Source organism: Globicephala melas, chromosome 17 (genome assembly GCF_963455315.2).
Source record: "Globicephala melas chromosome 17, mGloMel1.2, whole genome shotgun sequence".
In the NCBI taxonomy this organism is placed as follows: Eukaryota; Metazoa; Chordata; class Mammalia; order Artiodactyla; family Delphinidae; genus Globicephala; species Globicephala melas.
The window spans coordinates 43,964,499-43,989,856 of NC_083330.1; the positions used below are offsets into that span (position 1 = coordinate 43,964,499).

The 25,358-nt window shown below is 42.7% G+C and overlaps 1 long non-coding RNA gene across 1 annotated transcript; it reads right to left on the reverse strand.

Moving 5' to 3' along the window:
- Positions 1 to 5,051: 5,051 nt before the first annotated feature.
- Positions 5,052 to 24,292, reverse strand: LOC115856604 (uncharacterized). Its single transcript, XR_009559554.1, has 3 exons — positions 23,887 to 24,292; positions 22,708 to 22,824; positions 5,052 to 6,714 (listed from the first exon to the last, which is right to left on the reverse strand). It is a non-coding gene; the product is annotated as an uncharacterized lncRNA (long non-coding RNA).
- Between the last annotated feature and the right edge of the window lie 1,066 nt (positions 24,293 to 25,358).

The following is a 25,358-nucleotide window of genomic DNA, read 5'->3' on the forward strand; positions in this document are numbered from 1 at the left end:
TCACAGAGGAAAAAACCAAGAAGCCAGTGAGTATAAGAGCAGACTCATGATCACACAGCTAGGGGTCTCAGGACCCAGGACTTGAATCCTGGCCTCTGTCTTGAAACACAGTGGTGCTTCCAGGAAAAAGCCCCAGTGACTGAGTTTAGAGTACTTGGACTCTCATTCATCTACTCTATAAACGTGCAGAAATGTCAAAAACCTACTATCATGCCACAGAAATATTGGGGAGCTGGGTCTCTCTTTCGATGAAAACCCTCTCTTTTCAGTCCCAAGCAGGGTCCTTTCTCAACCCTTTCCTTCTTACTGATAACACAAGTCCCAAGGATGTCTTTTGCTTACCTCTTCTTCCCAGGGTTCCGGCGACTCTTCACTGGGAGCCCCTTTCTTTGCTTAGTTTGAGTTTCAGAATAGTGTAGAGGCATGCATCCCACCCTTCAGTTTCATCCTCTGCTGTGATTGTGAGACAAGCACACAATCTCATTTTTATTTTATTTTTTTTTTTGTGGTACGCGGGCCTCTCACTGTTGTGGCCTCTCCCGTTGCGGAGCACAGGCTCTGGACCGCAGGCTCAGCGGCCATGGCTCACGGGCCCAGCTGCTCCGCGGCATGTGGGATCTTCCCAGACCGGGGCACAGAACCTGCGTCCCCTGCACCGGCAGGCAGACTGTCAACCACTGCGCCACCAGGGAAGCCCAACCCTGTTAGCAGTACGCGGGCCTCTCACCGCTGTGGCCTCTCCCGTTGCGGAGCACAGGCTCCGGACGCGCAGGCTCCGCGGCATGTGGGATCCTCCCGGACCGGGGCATGAACCCGTGTCCCCTGCATCGGCAGGCGGACTCTCAACCACTGCGCCACAAGGGAAGCCCCTCATTTTTATTTTTAAAGGTTTTTACTGCTTGGTGGAAATAAAGTCACATGCATACATATACACATATACCTAAAGACAAACACTGGGGAGGCAAAAAAACTTCAAGAAATCTCAAAAGTCTCCAGTAGTAATTGTCCCTGACTTTCATCTTTCCTGTCAGTTTTCATTTGAGGGGACTGTCCTGGATGCCCCCATCCCCATCCACATGCTCATGTGGCTGATGGGGGAAGGCCAAGATCAGGCACCGTGCCCTAAGTTCACAGAGGAAGGCTTTGTAATGAAACTCAAAATAGGAAAGAAGAGAGATATTTAAAAAGTATAATAAAGACCTAGTGGGTGCTAATTGCAGAGATTAACCAGAAGATGATATCTTTAGGGAGTGCCACCAGTGAGGAGGGGACCATGTGTGGAGATGGCCTAGCTAGAGAAGTAGTAACACTGACTCCTTGGTGGACTTACTTCTCCCCACAGAAGAGCTACAGATACTTCCTCCAGATCAAAGACAAGGAGGAAAGCCCAGGAGTTGTGGGGGAATGGGAGGAATCAAAGCAAAGGAAATACAACCTTTCACAGATTTATATTTTCATAGTTTTCGTCCCATCCTCGTCTTACATTTCCTTGGGACAACTGGTATACCCTATTCCATCACTCTTTTCTTTCTTTTTTTTTTTTTTTTTTCCTGATGGTGGACCTTCTTCTACTTACCAGGTTGTCATGCAAGATACCCAGATAATCCTGTTAGGGTGAAACAATAGGAGTCAATCAATTGGTTTAAGTGTTCTAGACCCAAGTTTCATTTTGCTTCAAAGCAATAAGCAAGGGACTTCCCTGAAGTCCAGTGGTTAAGACTCCATGCTCCCAACTCAGGGTGTCCGGGTTTGACCCCTGTCAGGGAACTAGATCCCACATGCTGCAACTAAGAGCCCACATGCCACAGCTAAAGGATCCTGCATGCCGCAACAAAGATCCCACATGAGGCAACGAAGATCCCACGTGCTGGCAAGCCAAGACCCAGCACAGCCAAATAAATAAATATTAAAAAAGAAACTTATTAAAAAAAAAAAGCAACAAGCAAGTCCCTTCCCTCCCAAATCTCACCTGCAGCATATAGGAAAAGTCAAATTAGGCATTTCTGATGCAAAATTGTCAGGGGGCCCGGGTTCGATCTCTGGTTGGGAACTAGATCCCGCACGCACGCGACAACTAGGAGTTCGCATGCCACAGCTAAGGAGCCCACGAGCCGCAACTAAGGAGCCCACGTGCTGCAAGTAAGGAGCCTACTTGCTGCAACTAAGGTCCGGCACAACCAAATAAATAAATAAATATCTTTAAAAATTTGTTGGAGTAAGGAAAGAGGAATGAGAGAGATAGATTCTTTCTCCTGAAAGACATTCATCTGAATGTCTTTTGTCGGCTTGAACAGTAGGGTCCTGTGGTATAGCCCCCGTCCCTGAAAAACATGGCGATTCCTAGGAAATGTTCTATCCATGTGGACCAATGATTGAAGGAGTGTTAAGTGTATAAAAAGAAAGGGGGAAGCTATATGCCCTTCCCGTCAAGAGCAGAAACCATGCCTTCATCTTCTTTATATCTCCACAGCATAGTGTAGGGCTTGGTGTGAGAGAGCGTATCAATAAAGGTCTGTTGAACAGAGAAAACTTTGGAAATGAGGAGAGCTGAGAGCACTGTGATTCGATGCAGGTTGAATGACTGCTGGGAATGGCCTTTAGGAACAGAAGAGGAGGAAGAAAAGATTAGGGGAGCTGACTGGAGGTGTGTGTTCACAAAAGGGGAAAGCGAGTTTTGGGAAATTTATGTGAGCAGGAAATTAGGAGAGGATCATGACTTCCAATACCCAGGGCCACATGTAGTGTAGCCTGGCCTGATTGTGTGGACGTGACCTGACCCAGATAGCAGGATCTTATTCCTCAGTGACAGAATAGATGAGGCAAAGGACTGTTGGTTGTGCTGGACAGAGGATGTAATTAAGAAGTAAATCTGGTATCAGCTATAAAATTGGAACTGCAAAAAGCTCTATCAGGGGCTTCCCTGGTGGTGCAGTGGTTGAGAGTCCGCCTGCCGATGCAGGGGACGTGGGTTCGTGCCCCAGTCCGGGAGGATTCCACATGCCGCGAAGCGGCTGGGCCCGTGAACCACGGCCGCTGAGCCTGCGCGTCTGGAGCCTGTGCTCCGCAACAGGAGAGGCCACAACAGTGAGAGGCCTGCGTACTGAAAAAAAAAAAAAAAAGCTCTATCAAAGTAAGTTAAGTAATGAGACTATGTACTTCTGGGGATGTTCAATCACTGAGTATGTTTTAATCAGACAACACACCATCAAAGAAGGATACCAAGGAGAATGATGGAAAGAGCTGTTAGGAAACAGTGTGGTCTTTGGAAAAGAAAGTCTTCGACAAATTGTGAAGACAATGAAAGGAAGGAGGAGAGAAGATAAAGAATATTTTTAACAGAGTGAGTGAGAGAAAATAGAACAGAATTTTATTTTTTATATTACTGAGGATTAGTTTGACTTCAAGTAACAGAAAATCCCCCAAAGAGAGGCTTATACAAAGTATGAGATTATTTTTGTCTCCCGTGACGGTCCAGTTAGGCGACCCAGGGCTGGTGTGGAAAGCGCTTCAAAGTCCTCAAGGCCCCAGGCCCCCTCGGCCTCCCACTCTGTCATCCCTAAGAGTGGTCAGCCTCCTCATGGCCCAGGATGGCTGGGTCCTGGCAGAGGGGCTGGAGAAAAGAGGGCAAAGAGCAGACGCCGGGTGTCTTGTAAGGAAAATTCCCAGGCGCTGCCGCATGATACTTCTGTCCCCATCTCATCAGTCAGAACTTAGCAACAGGGAAGCTGGGACATAAGGTGTGGTGTCTGAGAACCCATATCCCCAGCTGAAAAACAAGGGATTCTGTTACTGAAGGAGATTTTTATAAATGGATATAGGGGCTTCTCTTGTTTTCTCGGCCACAGTGTCATAAAATATATGTATATTTTAAAAAGCATGGCTAAGAGGTTGTATCTTCATAATAGCTGAAAATTACTCTCCAGATCTTAATGAAAATGATTTTTAAAGTGAAGATTCCATCCTAGAATTTTATCTTGAAGCTGATTAGCCTTGAGACATAATAATCGCCTCACTTGCAGATAACACTGGATTTTACTCCACGGTCAAGGTTGTCTAAAGCAGTGAGAGCAGTTGGTTTGCCCAGGTCTTTATGACCCTGGCTTACTAACTCTTTCTCAGAGTCACTTTTAAAAGGAAAATAAATCCATTATTATCATTACATTGTTAAATTCAGTGAACTGTAAACCAACAATGTGAGCCTCATGGAAACCCTGTCCTCACTCAGAAGCACAGCTTTGCAGTAACTGCCACACTGCGTTCCTTTGGCTCTGAGCTCCAGCAGCCAACTCCCTTGGTTTACTTTGTGTTGTAGCCCATCCTAGTGCATCTCTCCCCTCTGCTGTCCACCCTGCCCACCAATGCCTGAAGACTCTTCCGAGGGCATTGCTGACAACGTGGAACTGTGCTCACCATGTAACTAACATATTGTGCTCCAGTGCCCACTACCTTAAATCAACTTCTTGGCCTGGCCTCCCAGATCCATCAAAATCTTACTCACCCTGCTAATCCAACCAGAGTTTCCTCTGAAATGTTGCTATTACACCTGGTATTTGGGGGAAGATGTTAAAGGTATTTTGTGCTTTCCTCCACCATTCTATGCCCTTTGCCTCTTATTGTTACCACTAGGTGATTAGTGGTCCGCTCACTAATAACATAATGGGCTCTGTGGTTTAAACAAAATCGGTTTTCCAACAGGAATGTTAAGAACCCCAGAGAAGTAACATACCTATGTTTAAATGCATTAAAAATAGATTTATAATGGTAAACATATATTAATTATTAACATGCAAAACTAAGCCAATGTACCAACTAGAAAAATAATTGAAAAAAAATTTAAGTACAAGCAAATCATTCTATCTTTTTTCTTCTTGTGGTAAGAACACTTAATATGAGATCTACACTCTTGACAAAGTTTTAAGTGTACAAAACAGTATTGCTAACCATAGGCACAGTATTGTGCAGCACGTGTCTAGAACTTTCTTGCATGACTGAGACTTCATACCAGTTGGACAGCAACTCCCCTTTCCCCGTCCCCCGGCCCCTGGCAACCACCATTCTCCTCTCTGCTTCTAGGAGTTTGACTACTTTAGATATCTTTCTTAGAAAGAAACCAGTTTGTTTAAGTGTTGTTGGTTCTGCTTTTTAGAAAATGCCTATCATTCTCTCTCTTTCCTCTTCTTTACTCCTATCGATTACCTATTTAAGTGCGAGAGATCTGTGAGCAAAAGGAACTACTAATATCTACTCTAATTAATATTCAGTTTATTAAAGTTGAACACTTTATTTTGCCTTTTTTAAGCCTTCAAACTTAACCTATAAATCTAACTTATAAATTCTTTTTGTAAATACAGTGATTTATGTAAAAATGAGAACGACTGCTTTTTTGTTATTTGATTAGTGTTCAATTAACTTATATATTTAAAAAGACTAAGTTTCCTCAACTGACCACGTTTACACATGTAATTAAGTTTCCTAAAATATTTTTCAACTACCCTTACAAATTTGATATATTTGATTTTCTGAAATATTTCAAATGCCTGATGGGGCAACACTTACAAAACCCAGCAAGTAAAATCTTTCTACATCTCAATTAACTCTTACAAACCTAATAAAACTAACTTATACCTGTCGTTAATTGGGTTCTCTTAAACATTCAAACACTATTTACGAACATGTTCAATTATTTTACAACTTTCAGATGAAAATCACAAATGGAGTACCAATTTATCATTTCAAAATAAAATAACAAGGCTAATTGGTTAGATTCTCTTAAACATTTCAAACTCCTTAAATAACACACACAAACTTAACTCATAAAACTTAACACGGAAGTAATAATACTACAAGTTTGATTGGCTTCATCATCTGCATATTTTTTCTACGTCTTTTCCATGGAAGTAAAGTCACTTTAACCAGCCAAGGGGAGCAGGAAGGCAATTCAGGCAGGATGGAGTTATTTAGAACTGCCATACAGCTTCTCAGTAAGACATACAAGACTAGGATTTTTTTCCTGGATGATCCTATCTGAGCAACGGGTTAACACACTGAGCTGCTTTTCATAGTTGGATTGGTTCTGTCTACTGTGTCACCGGAGGAGTGTGCCATGCATCCCAGAGTGTCTTTCAAATTTCACCCTTATCCTAATTTTATCATAGCCTCTTTCACTTTTTAACACATGATTTGGGTAGATAGAATTCTGCAGTCCCCCTTGGGGTGTAGCCTATCTTTTCACCAAGTGATTAGATTTAATTGAATTTTCCATCCTCTTCAGTTTATAGAACTCTTTGTATCTTTTACTTCATTATCTGTTTCATTGTGGCAGAGACTGGCTGGGTCCTCACCTCACCTGTTTCCTCTTCTTCTTGGGCACAGAGCCAGACTTCGTTTCACATCTTCTCCTGCAGTTAGGTGTAGCCATGCGGCTGATTTTCGGCCAATGAAATATGAGTAGCCCGCCCCATAAAACCTCCCCAGGCTCCGTCATCCAGGATCTTTCCTCTTCTGCAGGCTTGATGCTGAGCAGCAGGGCAATCATGGAAGCTATGTATTAAAGATGGTAGAGCCATGAGTTGCAAGGGCTCTGGATTGGAAAAGTGGTTATCTCACTCAAGGTCGCCTGGTGATTCTGTGGCAAAACTCCAACTAGACACAAGGTCTCATGATTCCCAGGCTGGTCTCTTCTTCAAGTTAAGCTGCATCCATTTTGGACTTGACCTGAGTGAAAAATAAACGTCAATCATGATGTTAAAGCAATTATGTATCTTTTGGAACTGTTTGTTATGTTAACTTAAATGACCACTAACCTTTGTTTATTGTCATTAGAAATAAATGTCATTAGAAAAATCCTTAAAGCTGGTGATAGTGATGAATCAAATTCATATAATGTTAGTTAACACTGCACGTCCTGAGTCAATGGAAAACATGAAGTGGAGGTGTTGGGTATATGATTGTTCAGAGTCATTCTTGCCCTTTACATCAAAACCTGACCTAACTCATTTTTTTCAAATAGAAACTAACACTGTGAGACTTGTGCACCATTTTGGATACCTTTTTTAAAAACATCCAATAAAACAAAAATCAGCAGCCCATTGACAATTAAATCAGCTACAATTCATGAGATAAAAATAAACCTATTGCTCAGCTATAAATATTCTCAGTTTTATGATAAGACAGAAGAATTTCTCCAAGGGCTTTGATAAACAGGAAACTATGTGATACAATGGACAATATCCTTGACAGACAAAACAATGTATCAGCTACTCAGTCTCTTAAACAGGCCAGATGCACATATTCAAGGCATTAAATTGAAAATGATTAAAAACAGAGATTTTTGTTTTCTTCTAAGAAATAAAAATGTAAAGGTATAGTACTGTAACAAAGTTCAATAATAAGGCTCCCATTCTTTTTTTTTTTTTTTTTTTTTTTGCCTCTGGTTACTTCACATTCTGCTTTTGGCATTTGAGGTTGCTAAAGGTTATGGGTTTCTGAAAGCATTGTTTTCATGCACAAACAGGCCTGTAGTCAGACAGCTTTGTGCTTACAGACCAGTCACAGTTTCCCTCTTTGGTTCTACACCAACTGGTTCTGCCACGTGTGGGTTGCAACTGCCTCAGGAAACACTTTAATCTAAATGGAACAACACACATTAGATTTGAAAATAAAACTACTCATGAATGTATTTCTTTCAAAATTGATTGTAAATCTCCCCCCACCACATGCAAAAAATTAAAACTTAAACTTCTCTGTGAGAAGAACCTGCAGGGACAATAAAAACAGACTTTAGTACTGAAATCCACAGGAGAGAGAAAAGAGGCAAATGATGGACATTTAGGAAAAAGTGTTAGAATAAATATTAGTAAAGCAGAGGATGGGTATGTAATGAAGTTCTTTCCATAAATTGTATCAGTGATCAGTGCATTCAAGTAGCAAAAATCTGACTAAAAGCGATTTCAACAAACAGGGTTTACATTTCTCCAAACACACAAAGGGTAGAAGTAGGCAGTTAATGATGTCGATTCATCAGCTCAGTGATGTGATGCATGCTAATATCTCTGCAGTTCTCTTGGCCTTTCTTTATCCTAACAAGATGACGGCCCTCAAAGTCCGCTGTAGCTCCAGGCATTATACCACTTTCAAGGAAGGAAGAAAAGGAGAAGTGGGTCACAGTGACAATACTCTTTTATCAGAAAAGCAAAAGCTTTCTCCACGTGACTGTGTCAAATGGACTTTCCTAGCTACGGAGGCTGAGAAAGTGAACACGTAATGATTGGAGATGGGCAAAAGGAGATGGGAAGGGCCCACAGGTGGGTCAGCCAAACAACAGGTGCTGGAAGAGTGGATGGCTTGTAGTACTCACGCCTTCTTGATCTTCTCACAATGCATTTCTGAAGCCAAATAATTCTACACAACATGCTTTTCTCAGTTCATGTGAGACACATGAGCAGGACTTCATGCTTTAGAGAAAAATAATGCTGAACTTTCCCATTTTTGTCCTGCCATCAAGTAGTGACTTCCCCCAGCTCATCTTCCTCCCTATCTCAAACATTCAAATACTCATAATGAAATCCTACCTAAACTTCCTAAGAAAACACACCAAATTATCCATGAACATGGCGGAGGGAAGACTTCCTGGTTTCTGAAACATTTCGCCTATTCCAAGGAAGAACTTTGAAAATCAGCTAGCAAAGGAATTTCTAGAAAGTAACAAATTTAAAAAAGACAATCACAAAATCAAAAAATTCTGAATGCCCAATATAACCTATTAAAAGAGATTTGAACATTAAAAAATAAAGCCAAATTCCCCTTTTATATTATGATAGATGATAAATCCACCGGGAATGGATCCAATGGTACTACAGCCTTTCCCAATTATAGAACCTTCACATTTGGGGGCTATTTTATAATACAAAGAAAGCATAGCATATTCCTGCTGAAAAAGAGCGAATGGCAGCCCAGCCTCCCCGCCCCCTCCACCTTACCCCTACCCCCAACCCACCCCAAGCTCTGAAACAAGGCAGTGAATTGTATTTAGCTGTAGCTTAAATAGGGCTGGTTTACCTCTGATTCCAGCTATGTATTCGTCTGGGTATGCTGCTAGGCGAACTGTGCTTGAGAAGAACTGGCTCAGTAATCCTGGGCTATGTTCAGGTACAATTAGGCACAATGTCTAGCAGAATTTTCCTCTGTGATATCTTATTATATTTAAGCAAGGAAATTAATTACAGGGCAGCACTTGCCTGATTGCATCTCTGAGTTACATTACTGCTAAAGACTGGACAAGGTGGTCACAATATCCTGGCTGAATTTGAAAGCATGCTTCCTGTTATGAGGCCTCTCCAGCTGAAGAGAAGAAAGAGTGTGTACAAAGAGGGAGAAAATTAAGTCCACATGGTGAGTTGCATGCAATGAAATTGCCTGCTAGAAAAGGGCTGCATAATCCCCAGATCAGATATGTCTAAGTTCTACCTCCAGGAAAACATCTTCAGAGGGAAAGACTCTTACTCTTTTATCAGTCTAGAATCCGCTATAGAAAGCCTATAGAGAGCTCTGGGAGTTCCCTGGCGGTCCAGTGGTTAAGACATCGTGCTTCCACTGCAGGGGGCACAGGTTCAATCCCTGGTTGGGGAACTAAGATCCCACATGCTGCGTGGTGAAGTCAATAAGTAAATAAATAAATAATCCAACGTCTAATTGTTTAAAAAAAAATCCCATAAATATAGCTAATAAGATGGAATGAAGCACTGATACATGCTACCACATGAGTAAACCTTGAAATTATCACACTTCAGTGATAGAAGCCAAACACAAAAGGCCATACGATTCTATTTACATGAAATGTCCAGAATAGGCAACTCCACAGAGACAGAAAGTAGATTAGTGTTTACCAGGGCCTGGAGGAAATGGAGAATGAAGAGTAAGTGCTAATAGGTACAGGGCTTCTTTTTGGGGTTATGGAAATGTTCTGGAATTAGAAAGCAGTAGTGACTATATTAAAAACCATGGAAGCATACACTTTAAAATGATGAATTGTATGTTATGTGACATATACCTCAATTTTTTTAAAAGCCCACTTATGGGAGGAAGTAATTGAAAAAAATAAATGATGAGGGACTCCCCTGGTGGCACAGTGGTTAAGAATCCACCTGCCAATGCAGCGGACATGGGTTTGAGCCCTGGTCCGGGAAGATCCCACATGCCGTGGAGCAATAAGCCCATGCACCACAACTACTGAGCCCGCGAGCCACAACTACTGAGGCCCACGCACCTAGGGCCCGTGCTCCGCAACAAGAGAAGCCACCGCAATGAGAAGCCCGCGCACCGCAACGAAGAGTAACCCCCGCTCGCTGCAACTAGAGAAAGCCTGTGCGCAGCAACGAAGACCCAACGCAGCCAAAAATAAATAAATAAATAAATAAAATTTATTTAAAAAAATAAGGACTATACTAACGCACACATTAAGATGGAATAGCACATATTTTGGGATGTTGAACACTGTGGTAGAAAAAGCAGTGGGCTGAAAATCAGGAGCCCAGTAACTCTAAAGTCACTTAACTTCTCTGGGCCTCAATTTTCTGGTCCTCACACAGCATGCGGACAGCCCTGGCAGAGATCCTACTACTTTCGAGGTGCGCCTCAAAGTGGGATTGCCTTGACTCCGCCTTTCCAGAACCCAGTTCTTTGGGGTCAAGTGCTTTTGGAAGCCAAACAGGCTCCTTCCTTCTCTCACAACTTCCACCTCCTTCCCTCAAGTCAGTCCAATTCTGTGCCTCTGACCAGGGTAGCAAATCTGAGGCCAGAGTTCAGGCACAAGATCCATGTACAAGTTTTTTAAACATTTTGAATGACAGTGAGTCCCCTACATTTGAACCTTCAAGTTGTGAACTTTCAAAGATGCAAACGTGCGTTCCATCAACGTCAGACCTGAGTGAGATTGCAGCCTGCCCTCCGTCTCCCATTGCTGAGGATCCTTCAGCTCTACCATCTCCCACCTCCTCTCCCTCCTCTAGTCAGTAACTATTCTTGCCTGTTCACTCGATGCCAGCCCCTGTACGCCAGCTGTTGTACTGTACTACTGTACTTTCCAAGGCACTGTACTGTAAGATTAAAAATGTTTTATTTTTTGTGTTTGTTTTTTATGTATTATATGTGTGAAAAGTATTATAAACCTATTACAGTACTGTACTATATAGCCAATTGTGTTAGTTGGGTACCCAGGCTAACTTTGCTGGACTTACAAACAAATTGGACTTACAAATTGGACTTACGAACGCACTCACAGAATGGAACTCGTTCGTATGTAGGGGACTTACTGTATTTATGTCTTTAATGTCTTTTAGCTATGTTCTGTAGTTTTCACTGTGCAAGTCTTTCACCTGCTTGGTTAAGTTAATTCCTAAATATTTTATTCTTTCTGATGTTATTTTAAATGAATTGTTTTAAATTGTTTATATGGTTCCTTTTCAGATTGTTCATGGTTCATGTACAGAAATGCAACTGATTTTTATGTGTTGATTTTGTATCCTGTTACTTTGCTAAATTCATTTATTAGTTACAACAATTTTTTGTGTGGAATCTTTAGGGTTTTCTACATGTAAGATATCAACTGTGAACAGAGATAATTTTACTTCTTCCTTTCCGTTTTGGATGCTTTTTACTACTTCTTCTGGCCTAATTGCTCTGGCTAGAACTTCCAGTACTATGTTGAATAGAAGTAGTGAAAGGGAACATCCTTGCCTCATCCCTGGTCTTAGAGGAAAATCTTTCATTTTACCAATAAGTATGATATTTGCTGTGGCTTTTTCATATATAGCTTGTATTATATTGAGGTAGTTTCTTTCTATTCCTAGTTTGTTGAAATGCAAGGAAAGTTCAAGATATGGAAAAAAACCACATGATCATCTCCACTGAGGCAGAAAAAAGCTGTTTACAAATTCAACACACTTTCATGATAAAAAGTACTTTGGAACTCTGGAGTCTGTTGAATTTTGCCAACCAAGATCATTAAAAAGCACTACTGTCTACTATTATCATTATTTTATAAATTTCTTTATTTCCTGCCACCAAAAAAATATGTCATTTGGGATGGGTATATTCTTATTCATTCATTCAACAGGTATTTATTGACCACCTACTATGCGCCAGGCACTGTGCTAGATGCTGAGAATACAGTGGTGAATGAATAAGATGGATATGACTTCTGCCCTCTTAGAACATCAATCTAGTGCAAAATATGAGCCTGTCTAAAAAATCTCATAAAGCAAACAAATTTGTAAGATAATATCAAGCCATTTAAGTGCCGTAATGGAAATAACCGAGTACAGAGAGTAGACTTAGCAATACACCATTGGTGGGGAAGCAAGTCAGTGAAAGGAGTGAGGAATGGAGTTGGTGGATACACAAGCATCTCTTATTATGTTTTGTGCTCTTCCATATGTTTCAAATATTTCATGGTTAGGTAAACTTTAAACAATTAAAGTAAAATAAAGAGGTATTCTATACCTCTTTATTTTTCCCTTTTTCTTTTTAATCCCAAACTCAAATTATGTAACACTTTAGAAATCTATTGTGTGAGAGTTGCTTTCCAGCTCTACACACACATCAGAATCACCTGGACCCTAAAAATACAGATTCCCCTAAACTTATCGTGGTCATCATTTCATGATGGATGTGAGTCAAATAATTATACTGCACACCTTAAGCGTATACAGTGATGTATGTAAATTTTATCTCAATAAAACTGGAAGAAAAAAAGACTATAACTAATAGAAAATTTAAAAACACATACACACACACAAATAGATTCCACAGATTTCCATCTCCAGAGATTCAGATTCAGTAGGCTTGGGGAAGGGCTCAGGAATCTATTTTTAAAAAACACCCTGATGATTCTGATGCAACCACGTAGGATTCTTATTTGGGAATCACTGATGCAAAGCAAGTATTGGTTGTGTGCCTAGAAAGAGTTGTGTGCCTAGAAAGATGCATGTATTTTAAAAAGAACTTGCTATTTAAGAGTAGACAGAACGATAATTTTTGTAAAGAAAAGAACTCTTTGTAACATGAATAAAAGCTAATCAGTTCTATGCATCCAAGTATGTATACACTGTATTTCCTTCAAAGAGGGCACATGTATAAAGAAGTTGTCTAGGAGCATTTTTCCAACAGAGAAAGTTGGCCCCTTCTGCCTATCCATTATTTTCATCTTAAACACCAGTTTGGATGTGCTAAAGTAAAGCTTTAGTTAGTAACTTCGGTTAGGTCACAAGCTCATCTCTGGATGTATCAATGAGCTATGTTTTTTCTCTGGCCATGACCAGCCCATGTGCCCTACAGAGACCAACCCCTTGTAAGCCTCTCTCTGATGGTGGTGTCATAGCGTCCTGTCTGCTGGGTCTTTTAGGTATTACCTCTTTGGGCTCCAGCAATACTCACCCTCTTCTCCCACCCCCAGCCCCTCTGCCCAAGCAGGAGACCCCTAGAAAAGCTTCCAAAGGACTTTGTCAACGTTTGGCAGATAAAGATGATAAATGTCAGCCAGGACTACAACATCTCCTATAAACTCAAACTATAAATCATTGTGCTATTTCAACACTGTCACTTGCTGTGGGTTTTTTTTTTCTGATTAGTGTTTTTCCATTGCATTTTCTTCCCTCTTTCTTGTGTGTAACCAGGAAGCTGAGCAGGGTAGCCTGTGAGGAAGGCCGGCCTCCTGCTTGAGTGCGCTTGGTGAAGAAAGCCCTGTTCCCAAATTTCTGAGTGCTTTGGGGCCCCTAAAGGATAACCCAACTGAGAATGACTTCCAGGTAACTGAGCTAGCAGATGCTGCCCAGCTCAGGAAAGAAGGCTGCCCTGGGCTTTGTCACTTTGTTGAGAGGCAGCTGTACATTTGCTGGCCCTTCCTGTCTGGTGCAGGAGGGAAGGAAGGAACAACTGTTCTCTTTCCTTCCAACTGCATTGAAAACCATGACACACGGGGCTTTCTCCCAAGGTCCAGAGTGACTCAATTTCAGGTGTCAAACATATTTCCCAATGCTGCCCATTAATTTTAATGAGTTAGACAAATGATGATGCAGAGAAGAATAATTTTCTAATCAATAAAATTGATTAGCAATGTAATGGTCTAGACTATAATGTAGGTGTTTATCAATTAGCTCCTGAAGTGAGCCAGGATCGCTAATGGTGTTTGATATAACGCTGGAGCAGACACACCTGGATTTGATGCTTTCCAGTTGGGCCTCTTACCCATGTATACTTGAGCAATTTTCTGAACTTTTCTGAGCTTCAATGTCTTTATCTATCAATATAAAATGGAAATAATATTACCTGCCTTTTAAATTTGCTCTAAAGATTAAATAAAACATTATATAAAAGCACCTAACATGGAGTCTGGCACCTACTGGGTATTCAATATATAATAACACACATACGATACCTGTAGACTTAGCGCTATATACATATCACTTTATTTAATCTACTCAAAAACTCTGTGAGGCAGGTAGTGTTATGATCCCCCACTTTACAGATGAGAAAACAAAGACACAAAGAAGTTAAAGAAGCTTGCCCAAAGTTGGCAGCCCTAAGTGGTGGTCAGAACTCGAACCCAAGCTGTCTGGCCTGGGACTTTGTGCTTTCAACCATTTACACTAGTGCTCTTCTAATACATGTTTTCTTTCTAATCTTCACCCCTGTTCAAGTGACTACAAAATGCAAATTTTTAGGCCCTTTCAGGATACCAAAAGGGGATGCTGGCTTAGGGAGCATGGCTTTTCTCTCACATTATCTATAAACCCAATAATATGTCACAGAGTCTCTTGGCTAGAACAGGGACACCAAGAACTAGCGGTTATCTTGTTAAGTCATATGGCCAAGGTCAAGAAGATGCATTTTCCTGTTCTGGGGCTACAGGCTGCTCATTTACCTTCCCCTTCCCCTCCTCCATCTCTATTTCAGGCAGTCATCTTGCAAAAACATATTCTTTAGTCATGAAAGATATATGATTGGAGTGCGTGGATGAATGCATTCAGATTCATCACCGCTAGAAACATCTTTATGGGAAGAGAATACCATTGTTATAGAAAAACATGGGCTTCCCTTTCACAACTCCCCAACTCTGCTCACAAAGAGGGATTTCAGAAAAATCCCTTCTGCCCACACTGTCTTCTGGTTCCCTGTGTGTGTGTCTGTGTGTATGTTTCTGTGCCTACCCTTCTATCCTAACTTTTGTTTAAGGGATTTGGCATTTATGTGTATGATTTATGAATTACTAAAGAAAACTCTGCCACTTCTTCCAGGGCTACTTAATAACTATTAGAATCAAGTGATGTTAAAACAAGAAAGGATTTAGGAATTCAAAAATAGCACATCTGAGTATCCTGGCCTGTTTCCAAAAGTATGTCTCATGCAAACTTCCTCTCTCATAAAGTATCATTACAGCATATTATCCTAATAAACATCCACTCTGGGAAGGGCGCTGAAACAAGGCATGCCAAAATTTGGCAAGGCCGAATCTTTATCAGGCAACTATAAACTTCTAAAATTTTATTGTGAAAAATAATCCCACAGCCTGTGTAAAATAATAACGAACATGCAGTCCTCATAACAACTGGTTAATGTCTAAGCATTTTGAGATTTTGAGTGTTGCATGGAAAGGAAAGTGAGTCTAATGGAAAATTCTGATTAATGCCAATTTTGAGTCTAATAAAGTTCCTTTGTTAGCTGCCTAAATTATTAAAACTTACCCTATGAGCCCTTGTTTTTGAAAAAAAATTTTCTTCCTATTTACAGTCATACAAGGACATCTTAAAAATGCTGACTCTTAACCTCTGCTTCTCAAAGTTTTTTAACCCGTCAAGTCTTGGTTTTCTAGGCTGTTGCTGTGCCTGTCCTAACTCACTGTTGGCTTTTTAAGTTGTATCATGGTAGGCTTTACTCTTCACCATTATGATGGGACTGGTGTTTATAAGTGCTCAAACCCATCTTCTCTGATATTATTGGGAATGATTCCATTGCTTCAAAACACTTTTGCTGAGGCTAAGAAAGTTTTCTAGGAAATTCAATGAACAGTCTAAGTATGAGAGCTTGAGCTCTCTAGAGAGAAAGTTCTATGCTGGTTATGGCATTACAGCCATATCACACTCAACACACACACATTTTATTTTTTTTTTCCTACTGTAAGAGTAATACCTATTTTGGGACCTCCCTGGTGGTCCAGGGGCTAAGACTCCATGCTCCCAATTCAGGGGGCCTGGGTTCGATCCCTGGCCTGGGAGCTAGATCCTTCATGCTGCAACTAAGATTTCGCATGCCGCAACGAAAGATCCCGCATGCCACAACTGAGACCCGGCGCAGCCAAATAAATAAATAAATACTAAAACAAAAAGACTAATACCGTTTTTTGTAGACATTTTGGAAAATATGAGGATGGAGGAAGAAAACAAATCATATAGATTTTTACCATCCTGAGAAAGACAGTTATTGATCGGGGAATTTCCTTCCAGTCTTAACACATATATTATAACCAAATATGGATCATACTGTAGACATTGCTGGGTAGCCAGATTACACAATATTTAAAGGATGCTGCTCTGGGTGACTAAAACTCATCTTTAGTAGACATAATACAGATGTGGTGTGGCACTAGCTGGGGCGCTCCATCCTTGGGAGTTTGGACAAAGGGAAGGGAAAGCTTAAGTATCCAGTCAAGGGCTTTAACTCCAGTCTAAACAAGAGCTTCCCTGGGTGACTTCACAGCGGTACTGTAAACCAAGCTCCCTGACAATGATTCTGAGGCTACTGCCAAAAAGGACAGGAGCTGACCTAACAAAGCATACAGAACCCCTGGGTATATATAATGACAAACACTTTAGCTAATACTGATCCATTGGAAAATCAGATTCCTTCCTGCCAGATGCTCAGATGAAGGCTATTCAGAGAGCCACAGTGAATCATTCAACACAGAGGGCTGTGTTGAGAAAAATGAAAGGCTATGTGGTTTGGAACTTGTCTATAAAATGCACGTTGTTGACAATGGTTTCTCCCCATAGTCTACAGAAGTAAATTTGTACAAAGAAGTGGCTGGACTAATTTATTAAGTGCAAGATTGAAAGCCAGAAGCTCAAATCAGGCCTCTGCTGCTGACGTAGTATTCAGTTCTCACATCGTCATTTCTCAGTCTCTTTTCCCAGAGAAACTTTCAGGGTTGACAAAGTGATCAATTGTGGTGGCTTGGCTTTGGGAGGGTAAAGTTTTGGGGTTCGGTCTCTTACTGCATGAGTTCCTCAAGGCTATTTCCAGATGGCATGTGGTTTTGCACTAACACAGGATGAAGTTCACGGCAGAGGATTATGGAGGTGGCTTTGGCCAAGGCATAAGTCATAAGACTGCGAAGGTTCAGCTCAGCAGTGCTCAGCTTTCTGGAACCTTCCTCTGAGAAATGTGTTATCTCAGAGATGAAGTGTGTGGACAAAAAGGCCTTCATAGCACCAGCCCCAGAGCAGTTCCTATAAGCAAGGGAGAGGGATTCTCTGCAGCCCTGCCAATTCCTGCAGATACTTGCCAGTAGAGACCTCAGATTCTCCTTTTCCATGAGGGCATGAAGCAATGCCCACAAATGAGCAAGGAAAAGCATCTGCTCTGAGCCAGTGTTTCAATCTGTTACAGAGGATGGAAAATGTGCTTGAGGCTTGGAGTTGGGGAAATGTGTTTTTGTTCACTCAGCTCCCATTATAACCACATCTGTTATCAGTAGGGCGGGCTGTGTTAGTATTAATAGCATGACTTTCTCAAGCCTGGAGTTCTCCTCTGTGATGTTTTGGCTAAGAGCATTAAACAGAGAAGTCTGAGAAAAGCCACCTCACTGTGCTGGGGAAATTGCCCCTTGAATCCTTCTGGAAGACCTGACTCTGGGCCTAAGCTAATTTATATTTTCTCCATTTAACAACCTAATCTAAAAGTGAATCAGAATAAAGAGCTGCTCTGTCTTTTGTTTCTGGCTTCTCAGACATGCTACCAAGTTTGGTCAGTTCAAAATGACCTTAAGTTTTCTCTGACATTTTCTCAACTAGTATTCTGTGGCCAAATGGTTGGCAATAATAGGATTATCCAGTGTCAGAGCTGGAAATGACTTCAGGGATCCTCCAGACCAGTAGCTCTCAGACTCTACTCTTTGGAGGATGTGACTCTCGGATCACCAGGGGAGGGGAAGATGAAAAGGAACCAAGAATGCACCCCAACACACAACACACATATAACACACACATACACACACACATACACACACACACACACACACACACACACACACACACACACACACACACACACACACACACACACACACCCCTCCACTGACAGCCATCTTCCAAATAATACTCTATTTGAAAAAAGAGTGATATGGCTAAAGACTGAAACCCCCAATAAATTCTACCCCCTAATTTTACTGGTTAAGAAATAAATTCCAGAACTTACCTGGTGGTCCAGTGGTTAAGAATCCACCTTCCAATGCTGGGGATGTGGGTTTGATCCCTGCTTGGGGAACTAAGATCTCACATGCCATAGGGCAACTAAGCCTGTGCGCCACAACTACTGAGCCCATGTGCCACAACTAGAGAGCCCACACACCACAACAAAGAGCCTGCACACTGCAATGAAGATCCTACGTGCTGCAACTAAGACCCAACACAGCCAAATAAATAAATAAGTAAATTTTTTTTGAAAAAGAAAGAAATTCCTAGGGAAGTTAATTGACTTACCTAATTGGTTACTTTGTGACAAAGCCAAGATTAGAACGCAAGTGTTCTTACTGGCTTTCATTCTTTTACTCATTTGTTCATTCATTCATTCACAAATGCTTTCTGTTCTAGGCATTGGACTAATTGCTATATCCAAAAAGACTTATTAAACAATTTAAATGTCACATGTATTTGAAAAAAATTATTTTCCATGAATTTGAGCACTAGGTTACATAATAACTTATCTTTCAGTGACTTAGTTAAACTAAGTCTTTCCTCATTAAATATCACATTTCTTCTGACTGCCCTGATGAATTTGTGGTAAAGTCATATTACCATTTAAAATATGTGGAATATATTAACATTTGCAAATTCTGTTCATTTGAAAAGCATCTTTGTAGTTTACGTTAGTGGGGTCATAGTTGGCACATATTCAACTATATCATACACTCTGTATTAGGTTTCTTTCAATGAAGGCAAGATTTTCAAAATGAACCATTTTTCATGAATACTTTGTATAGTCATAATATGCTGTGTATAGCTTGGTCAGTACACTAACCACATTATTTTACAATTATCTATTTATGTGTTTGTTTCTCCCCAGCAGAATATGAGCTGCTTGGGGACATTACAGCATTCCAAGCCATTTGCCCTTGCAAACGGATAAACAGAAAAGCCATCTGATAGATCATGTCTCTCTCTGATAGATCATGTCTCTCCAGGTCATTAGACATCCTGAAAGCCTTTTCTACCTGTAATGGTATGTGATAATGAAGTTTATCACTGAGATTCAGCCACACTCTTTGTATTAGTCTACATAACAAAGTACCACTGGCTGGGTGGCCTACACAGTAGACATTTATTTTCTCATAGTTGTAAGAAAAGACTAGAATTCCATGATCAAGGTGCCAGAAAATTCGGTTTCTGGTGAGAACTCCCTTCCTGGCTTTAGACAGTTACTTTCTTGCTGTGTACTGGTGGTAGGGATGGGTGTCGGTGGGAGGCAGCTCTCTGGTGTCTCTTCTTAAAAGGACACTAATACTATCAGATGATGGCCCACCCTTAGACCTCATTTAACTCCTTATGACCTCATTTAACTTTCATTACTTCCTTAGGGGTCCATCTCCAAATACAGCCACTTGGGGGTCAGGGCTTCAACATATGAATTTGGAGGGGACATAGAAATTCCATCCATAACCTTCTTAAACTGTCTCATGTGTTGCCTCAAATATGATAAATTGGGAAGTAATTGGAAAGAGGGGCCAGAGAGTGAGGCTTCTCAACTCTAGGAAGCAGCTGATGATAGTAGTTTGATGGCACTGATGTTTGAAAGGGGGAGACCTGCCTCCCTGCACTGCTACAGTCTTGCCCCTGCCTCCTCTCTCTCCAGGCCTTCATAAGCCCTGCAGAACTCAAAGAGCACTGCCCAGTGCACAATCTAATTTCAAGTGAGTGGAGAGTATGCACTGTTTGCCTTCCCCGTATACATTTCCCCTTCTTCAGCAGCAACTCTTAGGTCCCCTGATAGCCTTCCCTTGGTCCGTGGGTCTGGGTGGATGTCCGACTCCAGCTCTGAGGCCAGCAGCTGGTCCCAGTCCCTGCCAATCAGGGTATCTCATTTCCTTGGCCACAAAGATTGTTAGTAGTCGACATGTGACCTAAGCTGATCTAATTGGAATGACTCTGAAAAGCTTTTGGAAAAACATCTTTTTACCAACTCTGAACCTTAAGAATATCAGTCTGGAGAATTCCCTGGTGGCTCAGTGGTTAAGAATACGCCTGCCAATGCAGTGGACATGGGTTCGAGCCCTGGTCCGGGAAGATCCCACATGCCGCGGAGCAACTAAGCCCGTGCACCACAACTACTGAGCCTGTGCGCCACAACTAATGAAGCCCGCGCGCCTAGAGCCCATGCTCCACAACAAGAGAAGCCACTGCAATGAGAAGCCCATGCACCACAACGAAGAGTAGCCCCCACTCGCCCCAACTAGAGAAAGCCCACGCGCAGCAACGAAAACCCAATGCAGCCAAAAGTAAATAAATAAATAAATATATTAAGAAAAAAAATAAAAACAGAATATGAGTCTGGAAAACCACAGCTATCTTGTCACCACAAGGTCAAACCTTTATCCGAGAATGTAGTCAACCTGGGGCAGGCTGACCTGGACAGCGGAAAAAGAGCAAGTCATGTTTTTGGTGACGTCATTTAGGCCCCCTGTGTCAGGCTATGCCGAAGCCAACCCAGGCCTTGGACGCCTCAGTTTGCAAAGTCAGTAAGTTTCAGACTTTATTGTTGGTGTTGCATGACTTATAACTGGGGGTGCCAGATAAAATATAGAACATCCACTTAAACTTGAAATTAAAATAAACAAAAGACAATTTTAAATTTATGAGCATGTTCCAAATTTTGCATGGGACATACTTATACTAAAAAATTATTTGTTGTTTATCTGAAACTGACATTTAACTGGACAGCCTGTATTCTTTTTTTTGGGGGGGGTACGCGGACCTCTCACTGCTGTGGCCTCTCCCGTTGCGGAGCACAGGCTCCGGACGCGCAGGCCCAGCGGCCACGGCTCACAGGCCCAGCCGCTCCGTGGCATGTGGGATCCTCCCGGACCGGGGCACGAACCCGCGTCCCCTGCATCAGCAGGCGGACTCTCAACCACCACACCACCAGGGAAGCCCCAGCCTGTATTCTTATTTGCTAAATCTGGCAATCCTACTTGTAACTAAAATGCATTAGTGATGGATGGTGAAACACTGTGTTCACAGAGAGGATCTGAAACGTCTGTTGTTTTGGTGAATGGGCGATAGGCGTCCCTGGCTGGGCCTAGATGTTACAGATAAAGTCTGAGGATGCTGCTACCAATCCTGTTTCCAAAACAGGTGTCACATGTTGGTGTTAACAGGGCTGACACGCGTGGGTGAGTGGCAAGAAGATAGGGGTCTGAGCTGAGCCAAAGATCATCAACCATCAGGAAAGCCCAGACCTAGACATAAGCAGGAATAAAGGTCAAGAGGAAATGCAGTTGAGACACATCAAAAACACATGTGGTTCGCTTTGTATTCAACAGTACAGGCAAGGAAGGGGGAGAGGGAGGAAGAAGAGAAAGAGAAAGAAAATAACAATCGAAACCATGTGGATGCTGAGGGTGGTCCCGAAGAGAGTTTAGGGGGTGACTGAGTGACCAAGCCCCTCAGCTGGCCTCTCACAGTGCCAGCATCCCCCCACTGAGTGTCATTCAAGGGTCTCCACTCTGACAGGACTGATGGCCAAGGTGTTTAACAGCTGGGACTCCAGACTGGTGTGTACTTGCTGACTGTCAGCTCTGCTCTGTTTGAGCAATGTTCCCCTTGAAACATCGACGTTAGCCCTTAACTTGTGCATAAGTGGTCACTCTTCAGAAGGTGAGAAATGAGGCTAGCAAGCAGAACCCAGGCAGCTACAATTACCAGAGGTCATAGAACACACAGGACGAGAGGGGTGGGAAGGTCAGTTATCAACATGCTTTGCAGTGCTGTGCTCTCCTCGTGTTTCCCTCCCTGTCATACCCTGAGTCTCCCACTAAGGGAGTTGCTGGGAGTTCCGGGCCCTCCCCTTTGCTTGACTATTCTTGCCCTCCAGAGAGTCCCCAGCCCCAGCCTTTATTCCTGAGTAACTTTGGCCCTCTGCTGGAATCAGGAGGTCTTCTCTTCCCTCCCGAGTCTCGTCCTTCAAGGGCCAAAACTCACCATCGGGTTTGATAAACTTTTCCGTGTCAGTTATGGATTTCCCAGACCCAAAACCTTTCCAAACCTCAGTGTCATGCCCCATGGAAAAAAAAAAAAAATCAATCTCAGTCTTCAAAAATAAACTGAGAACTTGAAAAAAAAACCAAACCAAAAAAACTGTGTTATTTATGCCTAAAGTACAACCGTTGTATAGATCTGTTGTTGCCTGCCCACCATTAAAGGGCAGAAGGTGGAAAGCACTGACCTGTGACGATGACGTGGTGAGTGTGGCCGGCAGGGCATGGAGGCTCAAGCAGCAGAGGGGTCAGATCACCAAACACTAGTGCAGGGCTGAGAGGGGCCGTGAGGTGACTCCACCAAGCTGTGTTTCACCCAGGTATTAGAGATGCATAGACCAAAACAGATAAGGGAACATGTTTGAATTTAAAATAACAAGGCAAAAGTATTTCATACATTTGTTGTGTAACGCGAATATCACTGGACCTCCCTAGCCTGCGGGTACCCAAGAGGCCACAGTAACATTAGAATTTGAACATTACTAGGCTTGGAGAGGGTGTCGGGAGGTGAGAGGGTCTCGGCTACATCGAGCCAGTCTTCCAAGGATATACTGTTTCTGGCACATTAGTGGATATTAATGTCAGCCTACAGTGAAGTACCAGTACTGAGCAAGGGCTCCCGTAACAAGGGCCTGATAGGGTTACCCAAGATGCCGATGTTCCTGCATCTTCAGCAGTGGCCTCCCCCTCCTCTAGCTTTAACAGGCACAGGGCACTATTCCTGGAGCACCTCCTTCACCTGCTATCTCTAGCCCTTCACACCCGGCTCAGGCAGCCTTCTCCGAAGTATTGTCCCGACTACATTTTCAGGGCCCACGTGACAAGGAGATGCGGGGATGCATAAGACTTCCGGAGGAAGTAAGGAGCCGCCTCACGTGTCACACCCACCCCTGTCGACTACCACCGCCCCTCCCAAACCCATCCAGCCATATCGCACTTTAGAAATTCTTTAGGGCTAACAAAACTCGCTTGGTTTCAGGTATAACTACTTCCTGAGTTAAAGGTCAAGTCTAGTGACCATTTTTCATACCTTTCTTTCATTTGCCTTCATCACACCTTAGCTGAGCACAGAGGAGGGAGACAGAGAATGGAGAAGAGGAGGTGGCGGACGGGGCTGGGGAGCAGCTCTGCACCCACGTGACCTAGACCCACTTCTTTCCCTCCCACCTCTAGCCTGTCTCCATTTCGGATGAATTCTGGGAAAAATCCCTATTCCCAGGGCCTCTCCCTGATGGCAAACTACATGAAAATAACGTTCCTCTCTGGTGTGAGGTTTGGTGCCTGCTTTTGTCACCAGCTCTGTTTTCCGTTTCTGGACTACAGTTGTCCCCTCCTCCCGCCCCTCCCCACCAAGTCCAATCTCTCACACGCTCCTTTCTCTCCGAAGCCTCTATTGCCAAGGCAACACGATTCCTCCCGAAGCCTTCCAGCCAGGGCCCCGCGGAGGGCCCCTCCCCCGCAGACCGCTCTGCTCTCCGCGAGTCCCTTGTTTGGTGCACCCTGGTCTGGGTGGGCGCACCACTTGCCCCACCATGGTCGAGGGAAACTCTGTCATCTTCCACCGAGTGCTGTCCCTCTTCCGTGAAGCCAGAAGTCAAGTGGCTGCTCTTTCTCTGAACTTCTCTCCCAGAAAAGAATCCACGTGACAAACGCAGTAACGAGCATGGCAAACTTCCGGTTCATGTCAAAGAGGAGAGGAGGAGAGGATTTAGGTCCTCCAATTCCAGAATCAACGACTTGAAATCCACCCTGGATATTTCTGTTCTCCCAAGTTTATATTCAGTGCTTCCCTCTCCTCTCCCCAGCCTAACCCTCCCTCCTCAATCTTCCCCCTCCCTGTCCCCCACCATACAAGCAGTTCAGTCTTGTCCCAGCTCCCACTTTACAATGGCTCATCAACCCTCAGGGCGATGCTCCAGAAGACAGAAGCTCCGCCTGTTCTATTTCAGCTCCATCAGACAGCAGTGATTGGTTAAAAGCGCAGGTCTGGACCCAGATTGCCAGGGTCGAGACCTAGCTTAGATACTTTGTAAATGTGAGAATTTAGGCAACCTACTTAACTTCTCGGTTTCCTCGTCTGTAACATGAGGATACTAGAATCTACATAGAGCGTTGTTATGAGGATCAAGAGGGATAATATATAAAACTTAGTCCCTGGCACACTGTAAGTGCCACACCTGGTGATATAGTTCTTACTTTAACGATTTACTCTTGGGAGGTGGCTCATCAACCACTGTTGATACGTGGGATCTAACCTCTACCCCAAGCACACTCCTTCTAAGGATGGTCAATGCTCTCAACCAGAGGGTTTATGATGAATGAAATATTCCTCATCGAAATACCTTTAAGCCAACTCTCATTCATTCATTCATTCATTGAATCAGTTAATGGCCACCTCGAAGTCCTTCACCATACATTAAATCATACTGCTTCATTCCAGTTTCTCCATACGGCCTCCCTGTGTCTTTTTAGTCTACCCCCAAACCAGTATGAGCAACGGCCCTGGTTCTCACTGTGTTCCCTCCTGTCAAATGATTATGGCATCAGCACATCACAAAAGCACATTTACAATTTTAGAAGAATCTACAAGAACATAGGGGAATACAAGCCACAATAAATTGTGGAGCTGAATTTTTCTAAAGATAGCTATTTACCGTTGCCTCAAAGCCCAGTTATAGTTGTAGGATTTCATCAGGCTTTTATGTTCCCATGGTAACCAATGTACATGCAAAGCTTATAAACATATATTAAGAGGGCCTGTGAGTGGAAAACATGCAGTGCTGAGAGTTGGAAGAGCCAGGTCTAACCCCAGCTCTGCAGCTCATCAGCTGGGAGGTCT